Raw genomic sequence first — 13,707 nt, forward strand, 5'->3', positions numbered from 1 at the left:
ACGGAGACAGTCGTTCTCCACTCTCACCACCGTCAGAACATTTCTTCAGAGCTATCTGCCCAAAGAAAAAAAAGCGCCGCACCACCATCGGGTGGGCTCGAACCTCCAACCTTTCGGTTAACAGCCCATCGCGCTAGTCAATTGCGCCACGGAGACAGTCATGCTCCAGGCTCACCACCGTCAGAACATTTCTTCTGAGCTATCAGCTCAAAGAAAAAAAAGCGCCGCACCACCACCGGGTGGGCTCGTACCTCCAACCTTTCGGTTAACAGCCAATCGCGCTAGCCAATTGCGCCACGAGACAGTCGGGCTCCACTCTCACCACCATCACAACATATCTTCAAAGCTATAAGTCCAAAGAAAAAAAAGCACCGCACCACCACCGCGTGGGCTCCAACCTCCAACCTTTCGGTTACCAGCCGATCGCGCTAGCCAATTGCGCCACGGAGACAGTCCTGCCCCACTCTCACCACCATCAGAACATATCTTCAAAGCTATCAGCCCAATGAAAAAAAAGGAACACACCACTCCCGGGAAGGCTCGAACCTCCAACTTTTCAGTTAACAGCTAATCGCGCTAGCCAATTGCGCCACGGAGACAGTCGTGCTCCACTCTCACCACCGTCAGAACATTTCTTCGGAGCTATCAGCCCAAAGGAAAAAAAGCGCCGCACCACCTCCGGGTGGGCTCGAGCCTCCAACCTTCCGGTTAATAGCCCATCGCGCTAGCCAATTACGCCACGGAGACAGTCGTGCTCCATTCTCACCACCATCAGAACATATCTTCAAAGCTATCAGCGCAAAGAAAAAAGCAACACACCACTCCCGGGAGAACTTGAACCCCCACCCTTTTGGTTAGCAGCCGATCGCGCTGGCCAATTGCGCCACGGAGACAGTCGTGCTCCACTCTCACCACACTCAGAACATATCTTCAAAGCTATCAGTGCAAAGAACAAAGCAACACACCACTCCCGGGAGGGCTCAAAACTCCAATTTTGTGGTTAACAGTCGAACGTGCTAGCCAATTGCGCCACGGAGACAGTCGTGCTCTACTCTCACCAACGTCAGAACATTTCTTCAAAGCTATCAGCCCAAAGAAAAAAAAGTGCCGCACCACCACCGGGTGGGCTCGAACCTCCAACCTTTCGGGAAACAGCCAATTGCGCTAGCCAATTGCGCCACGGAGACAGTCGTTCTCCACTCTCACCACCGTCAGAACATTTCTTCAGAGCTATCTGCCCAAAGAAAAAAAAGCGCCGCACCACCATCGGGTGGGCTCGAACCTCCAACCTTTCGGTTAACAGCCCATCGCGCTAGTCAATTGCGCCACGGAGACAGTCATGCTCCAGGCTCACCACCGTCAGAACATTTCTTCTGAGCTATCAGCTCAAAGAAAAAAAAGCGCCGCACCACCACCGGGTGGGCTCGTACCTCCAACCTTTCGGTTAACAGCCAATCGCGCTAGCCAATTGCGCCACGAGACAGTCGGGCTCCACTCTCACCACCATCACAACATATCTTCAAAGCTATAAGTCCAAAGAAAAAAAAGCACCGCACCACCACCGCGTGGGCTCCAACCTCCAATCTTTCGGTTACCAGCCGATCGCGCTAGCCAATTGCGCCACGGAGACAGTCCTGCCCCACTCTCACCACCATCAGAACATATCTTCAAAGCTATCAGCCCAATGAAAAAAAAGGAACACACCACTCCCGGGAAGGCTCGAACCTCCAACTTTTCAGTTAACAGCTAATCGCGCTAGCCAATTGCGCCACGGAGACAGTCGTGCTCCACTCTCACCACCGTCAGAACATTTTTCGGAGCTATCAGCCTAAAGGAAAAAAAGAGCCGCACCACCTCCGGGTGGGCTCGAGCCTCCAACCTTTCGGTTAATAGCCCATCGCGCTAGCCAATTACGCCACGGAGATAGTCGTGCTCCATTCTCACCACCATCAGAACATATCTTCAAAGCTATCAGCCAAAAGAAAAAAAGGCGCCGCACCACCACCGCGTGGGCTCGAACATCCAACCTTTCGGTTAACAGCCGATCGCGCCAGCCAATTGCGCAACGGAGACAGTCGTGCTCCATCTCACCCCCGTCAGAACATTTCTTCAAAGCTATCAGCCCAAAGAAAAAAAAGCAACACACCACTCCCGGGAGGGCTCGAACCTCCAACCTTTCAGTTAACAGCCGATCGCGCTGGCCAATTGCGCCACGGAGACAGTCATGCTCCGCTCTCCCCACCATCAGAACATTTCTTCAAAGCTATCAGCCCAAAGAAAAAAAAGCGCCGCACCACCATCGGGTGGTCTCGAACCTCCAACTTTTCGGTTAACAGCCAATCGCGCTAGCCAATTGCGCCACGGAGACAGTCCTGCTCCACTCGCACCACCATCAGAACATATCTTCAAAGCTATCAGCCAAAAGAAAACTAGGCGCCGCACCACCACCGCGTGGGCTCGAACATCCAACCTTTCGGTTAACAGCCGATCGCGCCAGCCAATTGCGCAACGGAGACAGTCGTGCTCCATCTCACCCCCGTCAGAACATTTCTTCAAAGCTATCAGCCCAAAGATAAAAAAGCAACACACCACTCCCGGGAGGGCTCGAACCTCCAACCTTTCAGTTAACAGCCGATCGCGCTAGCCAATTGCGCCACGGAGACAGTCGTGCTCCACTCTCACCACCGTCAGAACATTTCTTCAGCGCTATCAGCCCAAAGAAAAAAAAGCGCCGCACCACCAACGGGTGGGCTCGAGCGTCCAACCTTTCGGTAACCAGCCGATCGCGCTACCCCATTGCGCCACGGAGACAGTCCTGCTCCGCTCTCACCACCATCAGAACATATCTTCAAAGCTATCAGCCCATAGAAAAAAAAGCAACACACCACTTCCGGGAGGGCTCGAACCTCCAACCTTACAGTTAACAGCCGATCGCTCGAGCCAATTGCGCCACGGAGACAGTCGTGCTCCACTCTAACCACCATCAGAACATATCTTCAAACCTATAAGTGCAAAGAAAAAAGACACACACCACTCCCGGGGGGGTTCGAAATTCCAATTTTTCGGTTAACAGCCGAACGTGCTAGCCAATTGCGCCACGGAGACAGTCGTGCTCTACTCTCAACACGTTCAGAACATTTCTTCAGAGCTATCTGCCCAAAGAAAAAAAAGCGCCGCACCACCATCGGGTGGGCTCGAACCTCCAACCTTTCGGTTAACAGCCCATCGCGCTAGTCAATTGCGCCACGGAGACAGTCATGCTCTAGACTCACCACCGTCAGAACATTTCTTCTGAGCTATCAGCTCAAAGAAAAAAAAGCGCCGCACCACCACCGGGTGGGCTCGTACCTCCAACCTTTCGGTTAACAGCCAATCGCGCTAGCCAATTGCGCCACGGAGACAGTCGGGCTCCACTCTCACCACCATCACAACATATCTTCAAAGCTATAAGTCCAAAGAAAAGAAAGCATCGCACCACCACCGCGTGGGCTCCAACCTCCAACCTTTCGGTTACCAGCCGATCGCGCTTGCCAATTGCGCCACGGAGACAGTCCTGCCCCACTCTCACCACCATCAGAACATATCTTCAAAGCTATCAGCCCAAAGAAACAAAAGCAACACACCACTCCCGGGAGGGCTCGAACCTCCAACCTTACAGTTAACAGCCGATCGCGCGAGCCAATTGCGCCACGGAGACAGTCGTGCTCCACTCTCCCCACCGTCAGAACATTTCTTCGGAGCTATCAGCCCAAAGGAAAAAAAGCGCCGCACCACCTCCGGGTGGGCTCGAGCCTCCAGCCTTTCGGTTAATAGCCCATCGCGCTAGCCAATTACGCCACGGAGACAGTCGTGCTCCATTCTCACCACCATCAGAACATATCTTCAAAGCTATCAGCGCAAAGAAAAAAGCAACACACCACTTCCGGGAGAACTTGAACCCCCAACCTTTTGGTTAGCAGCCGATCGCGCTGGCCAATAGCGCCACGGAGACAGTCATGCTCCGCTCTCCCCACCATCAGAACATTTCTTCAAAGCTATCAGCCCAAAGAAAAAAAAGCGCTGCACCACCATCGGGTGGGCTCGAACCTCCAACTTTTCGGTTAACAGCCAATCGCGCTAGCCAATTGCGCCACGGAGACAGTCCTGCTTCACTCTCACCACCATCAGAACATATCTTCAAAGCTATCAGCCCAAAGAAAAAAAAGCAACACACCACTCCCGGGAGGGCTCGAACCTCCAACCTTTCAGTTAACAGCCGATCGCGCTAGCCAATTGCGCCACGGAGACAGTCGTGCTCCACTCTCAACACCGTCAGAACATTTCTTCAGAGCTATCAGCCCAAAGGAAAAAAAGCGCCGCACCACCAACGGGTGGGCTCGAGCGTCCAACCTTTCGGTTACCAGCCGATCGCGCTACCCAATTGCGCCACGGAGACAGTCCTGCTCCACTCTCACCACCATCAGAACATATCTTCAAAGCTATCAGCCCAAAGAAACAAAAGCAACACACCACTCCCGGGAGGGCTCGAACCTCCAACCTTACAGTTAACAGCCGATCGCGCGAGCCAATTGCGCCACGGAGACAGTCGTGCTCCACTCTAACCACCATCAGAACATATCTTCAAACCTATAAGTGCAAAGAAAAAAGACACACACCACTCCCGGGAGGGCTCGAAACTCCAATTTTTCGGTTAACAGCCGAACGTGCTAGCCAATTGCGCCACGGAGACAGTCGTGCTCTACTCTCACCACCGTCAGAACATTTCTTAAGAGCTATCAGCCTAAAGAAAAAAAAGCAACACAACACTCCCGGGAGGGCTCGAACCTCCAACCTTACAGTTAACAGCGATCGCGCTAGCCAATTGCGCCACGGAGACAGTCGTGCTCCACTCTCACCACCATCAGAACATATCTTCAAAGCAATCAGTGCAAAGAACAAAGCAACACACAGCTCCTGGGAGGGCTCGAAACTCCAATTTTGTGGTTAACAGCCGAACGTGCTAGCCAATTGCGCCACGGAGACAGTCATGCTCTACTCTCACCACCGTCAGAACATTTCTTAAGAGTTATCAGCCCAAAGAAAACAAAGCGCCGCACCACCACCGCGTGGGCTCGAACCTCCAACCTTTCGGTTAACAGCCAATTGCGCTAGCCAATTGCGCCACGGAGACAGTCATGCTCCACTCTCACCACCATCAGAACATTTCTTCAGAGCTATCTGCCCAAAGAAAAAAAAGCGCCGCACCACCATCGGGTGGGCTCGAACCTCCAACCTTTCGGTTAACAGCCCATCGCGCTAGTCAATTGCGCCACGGAGACAGTCGTGCTCTACTCTCACCACCGTCAGAACATTTCTTCAAAGTTATCAGCCCAAAGAAAACAAAGCGCCGCACCACCACCGGGTGGGCTCGAACCTCCAACCTTTCGGTTAACAGCCAATTGCGCTAGCCAATTGCGCCACGGAGACAGTCATGCTCCACTCTCACCACCATCAGAACATTTCTTCAGAGCTATCTGCCCAAAGAAAAAAAAGCGCCGCACCACCATCGGGTGGGCTCGAACCTCCAACCTTTCGGTTAACAGCCAATCGCGCTAGCCAATTGCGCCGCGGAGACAGTCGGGCTCCACTCTCACCACCATCACAACATATCTTCAAAGCTATAAGTCCAAAGAAAAAAAAGCACCGCACCACCACCGCGTGGGCTCCAACCTCCAACCTTTCGGTTACCAGCCGATCGCGCTAGCCAATTGCGCCACGGAGACAGTCCTGCCCCACTCTCACCACCATCAGAACATATTTTCAAAGCTATCAGCCCAATGAAAAAAAAGCAACACACCAATCCCGGGAAGGCTCGAACCTCCCACTTTTCAGTTAACAGCTAATCGCGCTAGCCAATTGCGCCACGGAGACAGTCGTGCTCCACTCTCACCACCGTCAGAACATTTCTTCGGAGCTATCAGCCCAAAGGAAAAAAAGTGCCGCACCACCTCCGGGTGGGCTCGAGCCTCCAACCTTTCGGTTAATAGCCCATCGCGCTAGCCAATTACGCCACGGAGACAGTCGTGCTCCGTTCTCACCACCATCAGAACATATCTTCAAAGCTATCAGCGCAAAGAAAAAAGCAAAACACCACTCCCGGGAGAACTTGAACCCCCAACCTTTTGGTTAGCAGCCGATCGCGCTGGCCAATTGCGCCACGGAGACAGTCGTGCTTCACTCTCACCACCGTCAGAACATTTCTTCAGAGCTATCAGCCCAAATAAAGAAAAGCGCCGCCCCACCACCGGGTGGGCTCGAACCTCCAACCTTTCGGTTAACAGCCAATTGCGCTAGCCAATTGCGCCACGGAGACAGTCGTGCTCCACTCTCACCACAGTCAGAACATTTCTTCAGAGCTATCAGCCCAAAGAAAAAAAAGCGCCGCACCACCATCGGGTGGGTTCGAACCTCCAACCTTTCGGTTAACAGCCCATCGCGCTAGTCAATTGCGCCACGGAGACAGTCATGCTCCAGACTCACCACCGTCAGAACATTTCTTCTGAGCTATCAGCTCAAAGAAAAAAAAGCACCGCACCACCACCGGGTGGGCTTGTACCTCCAACCTTTCGGTTAACAGCCAATCGCGCTAGCCAATTGCGCCATGGAGACAGTCGTGCTCCACTCTCACCACCGTCAGAACATTTCTTCAGAGCTATCAGCCCAAAGAAAAAAAAGCGCCGCACCACCACCGGGTGAGCTCGAACCTCCAACCTTTCGGTTAACAGCCGATCGCGCTAGCCGATTGCGCTATGGAGACAGTCCTGCTCCACTCTCACCACCATCAGAACATATCTTCAAAGCTATCAGCCCAAAGAAAAAAAAGCAACACACCACTCCTGGGAGGGCTCGAACCTCCAACCTTTCGGTTAACAGCCCCACGCGCTAGCCAATGCGCCACGGAGACAGTCGTGCTCCACTCTCACCACCATCACAACATATCTTCAAAGCTATAAACCCGAAGAAAAAAAAGCACCGCACCACCACCGCGTGGGCTCGAACCTCCAACCTTTCGGTTACCAGCCGATCGCGCTAGCCAATTGCGCCACGGAGACAGTCCTGCCCCACTCTCACCACCATCAGAACATATCTTCAAAGCTATCAGCCCAATGAAAAAAAAGCAACACAACACTCCCGGGAGGGCTCGAACCTCCAACCTTACAGTTAACAGCCGATCGCGCTAGCCAAATGCGCCACGGAGACAGTCGTGCTCCACTCTCACCACACTCAGAACATGACTTCAACGCTATCAGTGCAAAGAACAAAGCAACACACCTTTCCCGGGAGGGCTCGAAACTCCAATTTTGTGGTTAACGGTCGAACGTGCTAGCCAATTGCGCCACGGAGACAGTCGTGTTCAACTCTCACCACCGTCAGAACATATCTTCAAAGCTATCAGCCAAAAGAAAAAAAGGCGCCGCACCACCACCGCGTGGGCTCGAACATCCAACCTTTCGGTTAAAGGCCGATCGCGCCAGCCAATTGTGCAACGGAGACAGTCGTGCTCCATCTCACCCCCGTCAGAACATTTCTTCAAAGCTATCAGCCCAAAGAAAAAAAAGCAACACACCACTCCCGGGAGGGCTCGAACCTCCAACCTTTCAGTTAACAGCCGATCGCGCTGGCCAATTGCGCCACGGAGACAGTCATGCTCCGCTCTCCCCACCATCAGAACATTTCTTCAAAGCTATCAGCCCAAAGAAAAAAAAAGCGCCGCACCACCATCTGGTGGGCTCGAACCTCAAACTTTTCGGTTAACAGCCAATCGCGCTAGCCAATTGCGCCACGGAGACAGTCGTGCTCTACTCTCACCACCGTCAGAACATTTCTTCAAAGCTATCAGCCCAAAGAAAAAAAAGCGCCGCACCACCACCGGGTGGGCTCGAACCTCCAACCTTTCGGTTAACAGCCAATTGCGCTAGCCAATTGCGCCACGGAGACAGTCGTGCTCCACTCTCACCACCGTCAGAACATTTCTTCAGAGCTATCTGCCCAAAGAAAAAAAAGCGCCGCACCACCATCGGGTGGGCTCGAACCTCCAACCTTTCGGTTAACAGCCCATCGCGCTAGTCAATTGCGCCACGGAGACAGTCATGCTCCAGACTCACCACCGTCAGAACATTTCTTCTGAGCTATCAGCTCAAAGAAAAAAAAGCAACACACCACTCCTGGGAGGGCTCGAACCTCCAACCTTTCGGTTAACAGCCCCACGCGCTAGCCAATGCGCCACGGAGACAGTCGTGCTCCACTCTCACCACCATCACAACATATCTTCAAAGCAATCAGTGCAAAGAACAAAGCAACACACAGCTCCTGGGAGGGCTCGAAACTCCAATTTTGTGGTTAACAGCCGAACGTGCTAGCCAATTGCGCCACGGAGACAGTCATGCTCTACTCTCACCACCGTCAGAACATTTCTTAAGAGTTATCAGCCCAAAGAAAACAAAGCGCCGCACCACCACCGGGTGGGCTCGAAACTCCAATTTTGTGGTTAACAGCCGAACGTGCTAGCCAATTGCGCCACGGAGACAGTCATGCTCTACTCTCACCACCGTCAGAACATTTCTTAAGAGTTATCAGCCCAAAGAAAACAAAGCGCCGCACCACCACTGGGTGGGCTCGAACCTCCAACCTTTCGGTTAACAGCCAATTGCGCTAGCCAATTGCGCCACGGAGACAGTCATGCTCCACACTCACCACCATCAGAACATTTCTTCAGAGCTATCTGCCCAAAGAAAAAAAAGCGCCGCACCACCATCGGGTGGGCTCGAACCTCCAACCTTTCGGTTAACAGCCCATCGCGCTAGTCAATTGCGCCACGGAGACAGTCGTGCTCTACTCTCACCACCGTCAGAACATTTCTTCAAAGTTATCAGCCCAAAGAAAACAAAGCGCCGCACCACCACCGGGTGGGCTCGAACCTCCAACCTTTCGGTTAACAGCCAATTGCGCTAGCCAATTGCGCCACGGAGACAGTCATGCTCCACTCTCACCACCATCAGAACATTTCTTCAGAGCTATCTGCCCAAAGAAAAAAAAGCGCCGCACCACCATCGGGTGGGCTCGAACCTCCAACCTTTCGGTTAACAGCCAATCGCGCTAGCCAATTGCGCCACGGAGACAGTCGGGCTCCACTCTCACCACCATCACAACATATCTTCAAAGCTATAAGTCCAAAGAAAAAAAAGCACCGCACCACCACCGCGTGGGCTCCAACCTCCAACCTTTCGGTTACCAGCCGATCGCGCTAGCCAATTGCGCCACGGAGACAGTCCTGCCCCACTCTCACCACCATCAGAACATATTTTCAAAGCTATCAGCCCAATGAAAAAAAAGCAACACACCAATCCCGGGAAGGCTCGAACCTCCCACTTTTCAGTTAACAGCTAATCGCGCTAGCCAATTGCGCCACGGAGACAGTCGTGCTCCACTCTCACCACCGTCAGAACATTTCTTCGGAGCTATCAGCCCAAAGGAAAAAAAGTGCCGCACCACCTCCGGGTGGGCTCGAGCCTCCAACCTTTCGGTTAATAGCCCATCGCGCTAGCCAATTACGCCACGGAGACAGTCGTGCTCCGTTCTCACCACCATCAGAACATATCTTCAAAGCTATCAGCGCAAAGAAAAAAGCAAAACACCACTCCCGGGAGAACTTGAACCCCCAACCTTTTGGTTAGCAGCCGATCGCGCTGGCCAATTGCGCCACGGAGACAGTCATGCTCCGCTCTCCCCACCATCAGAACATTTCTTCAAAGCTATCAGCCCAAAGAAAAAAAACCGCCGCACCACCATCGGGTGGGCTCGAACCTCCAACTTTTCGGTTAACAGCCAATCGCGCTAGCCAATTGCGCCACGGAGACAGTCCTGCTCCACTCTCACCACCATCAGAACATATATTCAAAGCTATCAGTGCAAAGAAAAAAGCAACACACCACTCTCGAGAGGGCTCGAAACTCCAATTTTTCGGATAACAGCCGAACGTGCTAGCCAATTGCGCCACGGAGACAGTCGTGCTTCACTCTCACCACCGTCAGAACATTTCTTCAGAGCTATCAGCCCAAATAAAAAAAGCGCCGCCCCACCACCGGGTGGGCTCGAACCTCCAACCTTTCGGTTAACAGCCAATTGCGCTAGCCAATTGCGCCACGGAGACAGTCGTGCTCCACTCTCACCACAGTCAGAACATTTCTTCAGAGCTATCAGCCCAAAGAAAAAAAAGCGCCGCACCACCATCGGGTGGGCTCGAACCTCCAACCTTTCGGTTAACAGCCCATCGCGCTAGTCAATTGCGCCACGGAGACAGTCATGCTCCAGACTCACCACCGTCAGAACATTTCTTCTGAGCTATCAGCTCAAAGAAAAAAAAGCGCCGCACCACCACCGGGTGGGCTTGTACCTCCAACCTTTCGGTTAACAGCCAATCGCGCTAGCCAATTGCGCCATGGAGACAGTCGTGCTCCACTCTCACCACCGTCAGAACATTTCTTCAGAGCTATCAGCCCAAAGAAAAAAAAGCGCCGCACCACCACCGGGTGAGCTCGAACCTCCAACCTTTCGGTTAACAGCCGATCGCGCTAGCCGATTGCGCTACGGAGACAGTCCTGCTCCACTCTCACCACCATCAGAACATATCTTCAAAGCTATCAGCCCAAAGAGAAAAAAGCAACACACCACTCCTGGGAGGGCTCGAACCTCAAACTTTTCGGTTAACAGCCCCACGCGCTAGCCAATGCGCCACGGAGACAGTCGTGCTCCACTCTCACCACCATCACAACATATCTTCAAAGCTATAAACCCGAAGAAAAAAAAGCACCGCACCACCACCGCGTGGGCTCGAACCTCCAACCTTTCGGTTACCAGCCGATCGCGCTAGCCAATTGCGCCACGGAGACAGTCCTGCCCCACTCTCACCACCATCAGAACATATCTTCAAAGCTATCAGCCCAATGAAAAAAAAAGCAACACAACACTCCCGGGAGGGCTCGAACCTCCAACCTTACAGTTAACAGCCGATCGCGCTAGCCAAATGCGCCACGGAGACAGTCGTGCTCCACTCTCACCACACTCAGAACATGACTTCAAAGCTATCAGTGCAAAGAACAAAGCAACACACCACTCCCGGGAGGGCTCGAAACTCCAATTTTGTGGTTAACGGTCGAACGTGCTAGCCAATTGCGCCACGGAGACAGTCGTGTTCCACTCTCACCACCGTCAGAACATATCTTCAAAGCTATCAGCCAAAAGAAAAAAAGGCGCCGCACCACCACCGCGTGGGCTCGAACATCCAACCTTTCGGTTAACAGCCGATCGCGCCAGCCAATTGTGCAACGGAGACAGTCGTGCTCCATCTCACCCCCGTCAGAACATTTCTTCAAAGCTATCAGCCCAAAGAAAAAAAAGCAACACACCACTCCCGGGAGGGCTCGAACCTCCAACCTTTCAATTAACAGCCGATCGCGCTGGCCAATTGCGCCACGGAGACAGTCATGCTCCGCTCTCCCCACCATCAGAACATTTCTTCAAAGCTATCAGCCCAAAGAAAAAAAAAGCGCCGCACCACCATCTGGTGGGCTCGAACCTCAAACTTTTCGGTTAACAGCCAATCGCGCTAGCCAATTGCGCCACGGAGACAGTCGTGCTCTACTCTCACCACCGTCAGAACATTTCTTCAAAGCTATCAGCCCAAAGAAAAAAAAGCGCCGCACCACCACCGGGTGGGCTCGAACCTCCAACCTTTCGGTTAACAGCCAATTGCGCTAGCCAATTGCGCCACGGAGACAGTCGTGCTCCACTCTCACCACCGTCAGAACATTTCTTCAGAGCTATCTGCCCAAAGAAAAAAAAGCGCCGCACCACCATCGGGTGGGCTCGAACCTCCAACCTTTCGGTTAACAGCCCATCGCGCTAGTCAATTGCGCCACGGAGACAGTCATGCTCCAGACTCACCACCGTCAGAACATTTCTTCTGAGCTATCAGCTCAAAGAAAAAAAAGCGCCGCACCACCACCGGGTGGGCTCGTACCTCCAACCTTTCGGTTAACAGCCAATCGCGCTAGCCAATTGCGCCACGGAGACAGTCGGGCTCCACTCTCACCACCATCACAACATATCTTCAAAGCTATAAGTCCAAAGAAAAAAAAGCTTCGCACCACCACCGCGTGGGCTCCAACCTCCAACCTTTGGGTTACCAGCCGATCGCGCTAGCCAATTGCGCCACGGAGACAGTCCTGCCCCAATCTCACCACCATCAGAACATATCTTCAAAGCTATCAGCCCAATGAAAAAAAAGCAACACACCACTCCCGGGAAGGCTCGAACCTCCAACTTTTCAGTTAACAGCTAATCGCGCTAGCCAATCGCACCACGGAGACAGTCGTGCTCCACTCTCACCACCGTCAGAACATTTCTTCGGAGCTATCAGCCCAAAGGAAAAAAAGCGCCCCACCACCTCCGGGTGGGCTCGAGCCTCCAAACTTTCGGTTAATAGCCCATCGCGCTAGCCAAATACGCCACGGAGACAGTCGTGCTCCATTCTCACCACCATACTAACAGAACATATCTTCAAAGCTATCAGCGCAAAGAAAAAAGCAACACACCACTCCCGGGAGAATTTGAACCCCCAACCTTTTGGTTAGCAGCCGATCGCGCTGGCCAATTGCGCCACGAAGACAGTCATGCTCCGCTCTCCCCACCATCAGAACATTTCTTCAAAGCTATCAGCCCAAAGAAAAAAAAGCGCCGCACCACCATCGGGTGGGCTCGAACCTCCAACTTTTCGGTTAACAGCCAATCGCGCTAGACAATTGCGCCACGGAGACAGTCCTGCTCCACTCTCACCACCATCAGAACATATCTTCAAAGCTATCAGCCAAAAGAAAAAAAGGCGCCGCACCACCTCCGCGTGGGCTCGAACATCCAACCTTTCGGTTAACATCCGATCGCGCCAGCCAATTGCGCAACAGAGACAGTCGTGCTCCATCTCACCCCCGTCAGAACATTTCTTCAAAGCTATCAGCCCAAAGAAAAAAAAGCAACACACCACTCCCGGGTGGGCTCGAACCTCCAACCTTTCAGTTAACAGCCGATCGCGCTAGCCAATTGCGCCACGGAGACAGTCGTGCTCCACTCTCAACACCGTCAGAACATTTCTTCAGAGCTATCAGCCCAAAGGAAAAAAAGCGCCGCACCACCAACGGGTGGGCTCGAGCGTCTAACCTTTCGGTTACCAGCCGATCGCGCTACCCAATTGCGCCACGGAGACAGTCGTGCTCTACTCTCACCACCGTCAGAACATTTCTTAAGAGCTATCAGCCTAAAGAAAAAAAGCAACACAACACTCCCGGGAGGGCTCGAACCTCCAACCTTACAGTTAACAGCCGATCGCGCTAGCCAATCACGCCACGGAGACAGTCGTGCTCCACTCTCACCACACTCAGAACAAATCTTCAAAGCTATCAGTGCAAAGAACAAAGCAACACACCACTCCCGGGAGGGCTCGAAACTCCAATTTTGTGGTTAACAGTCGAACGTGCTAGCCAATTGCCCCACGGAGACAGTCGTGCTCTACTCTCACCACCGTCAGAACATTTTTTCAAAGCTATCAGCCCAAAGAAAACAAAGCGCCGCACCACCACCGCGTGGGCTCGAACCTCCAACCTTTCGGATAACAGC

Source organism: Rhipicephalus microplus, unplaced genomic scaffold (genome assembly GCF_043290135.1).
Source record: "Rhipicephalus microplus isolate Deutch F79 unplaced genomic scaffold, USDA_Rmic scaffold_12, whole genome shotgun sequence".
Taxonomy (NCBI): Eukaryota; Metazoa; Arthropoda; class Arachnida; order Ixodida; family Ixodidae; genus Rhipicephalus; species Rhipicephalus microplus.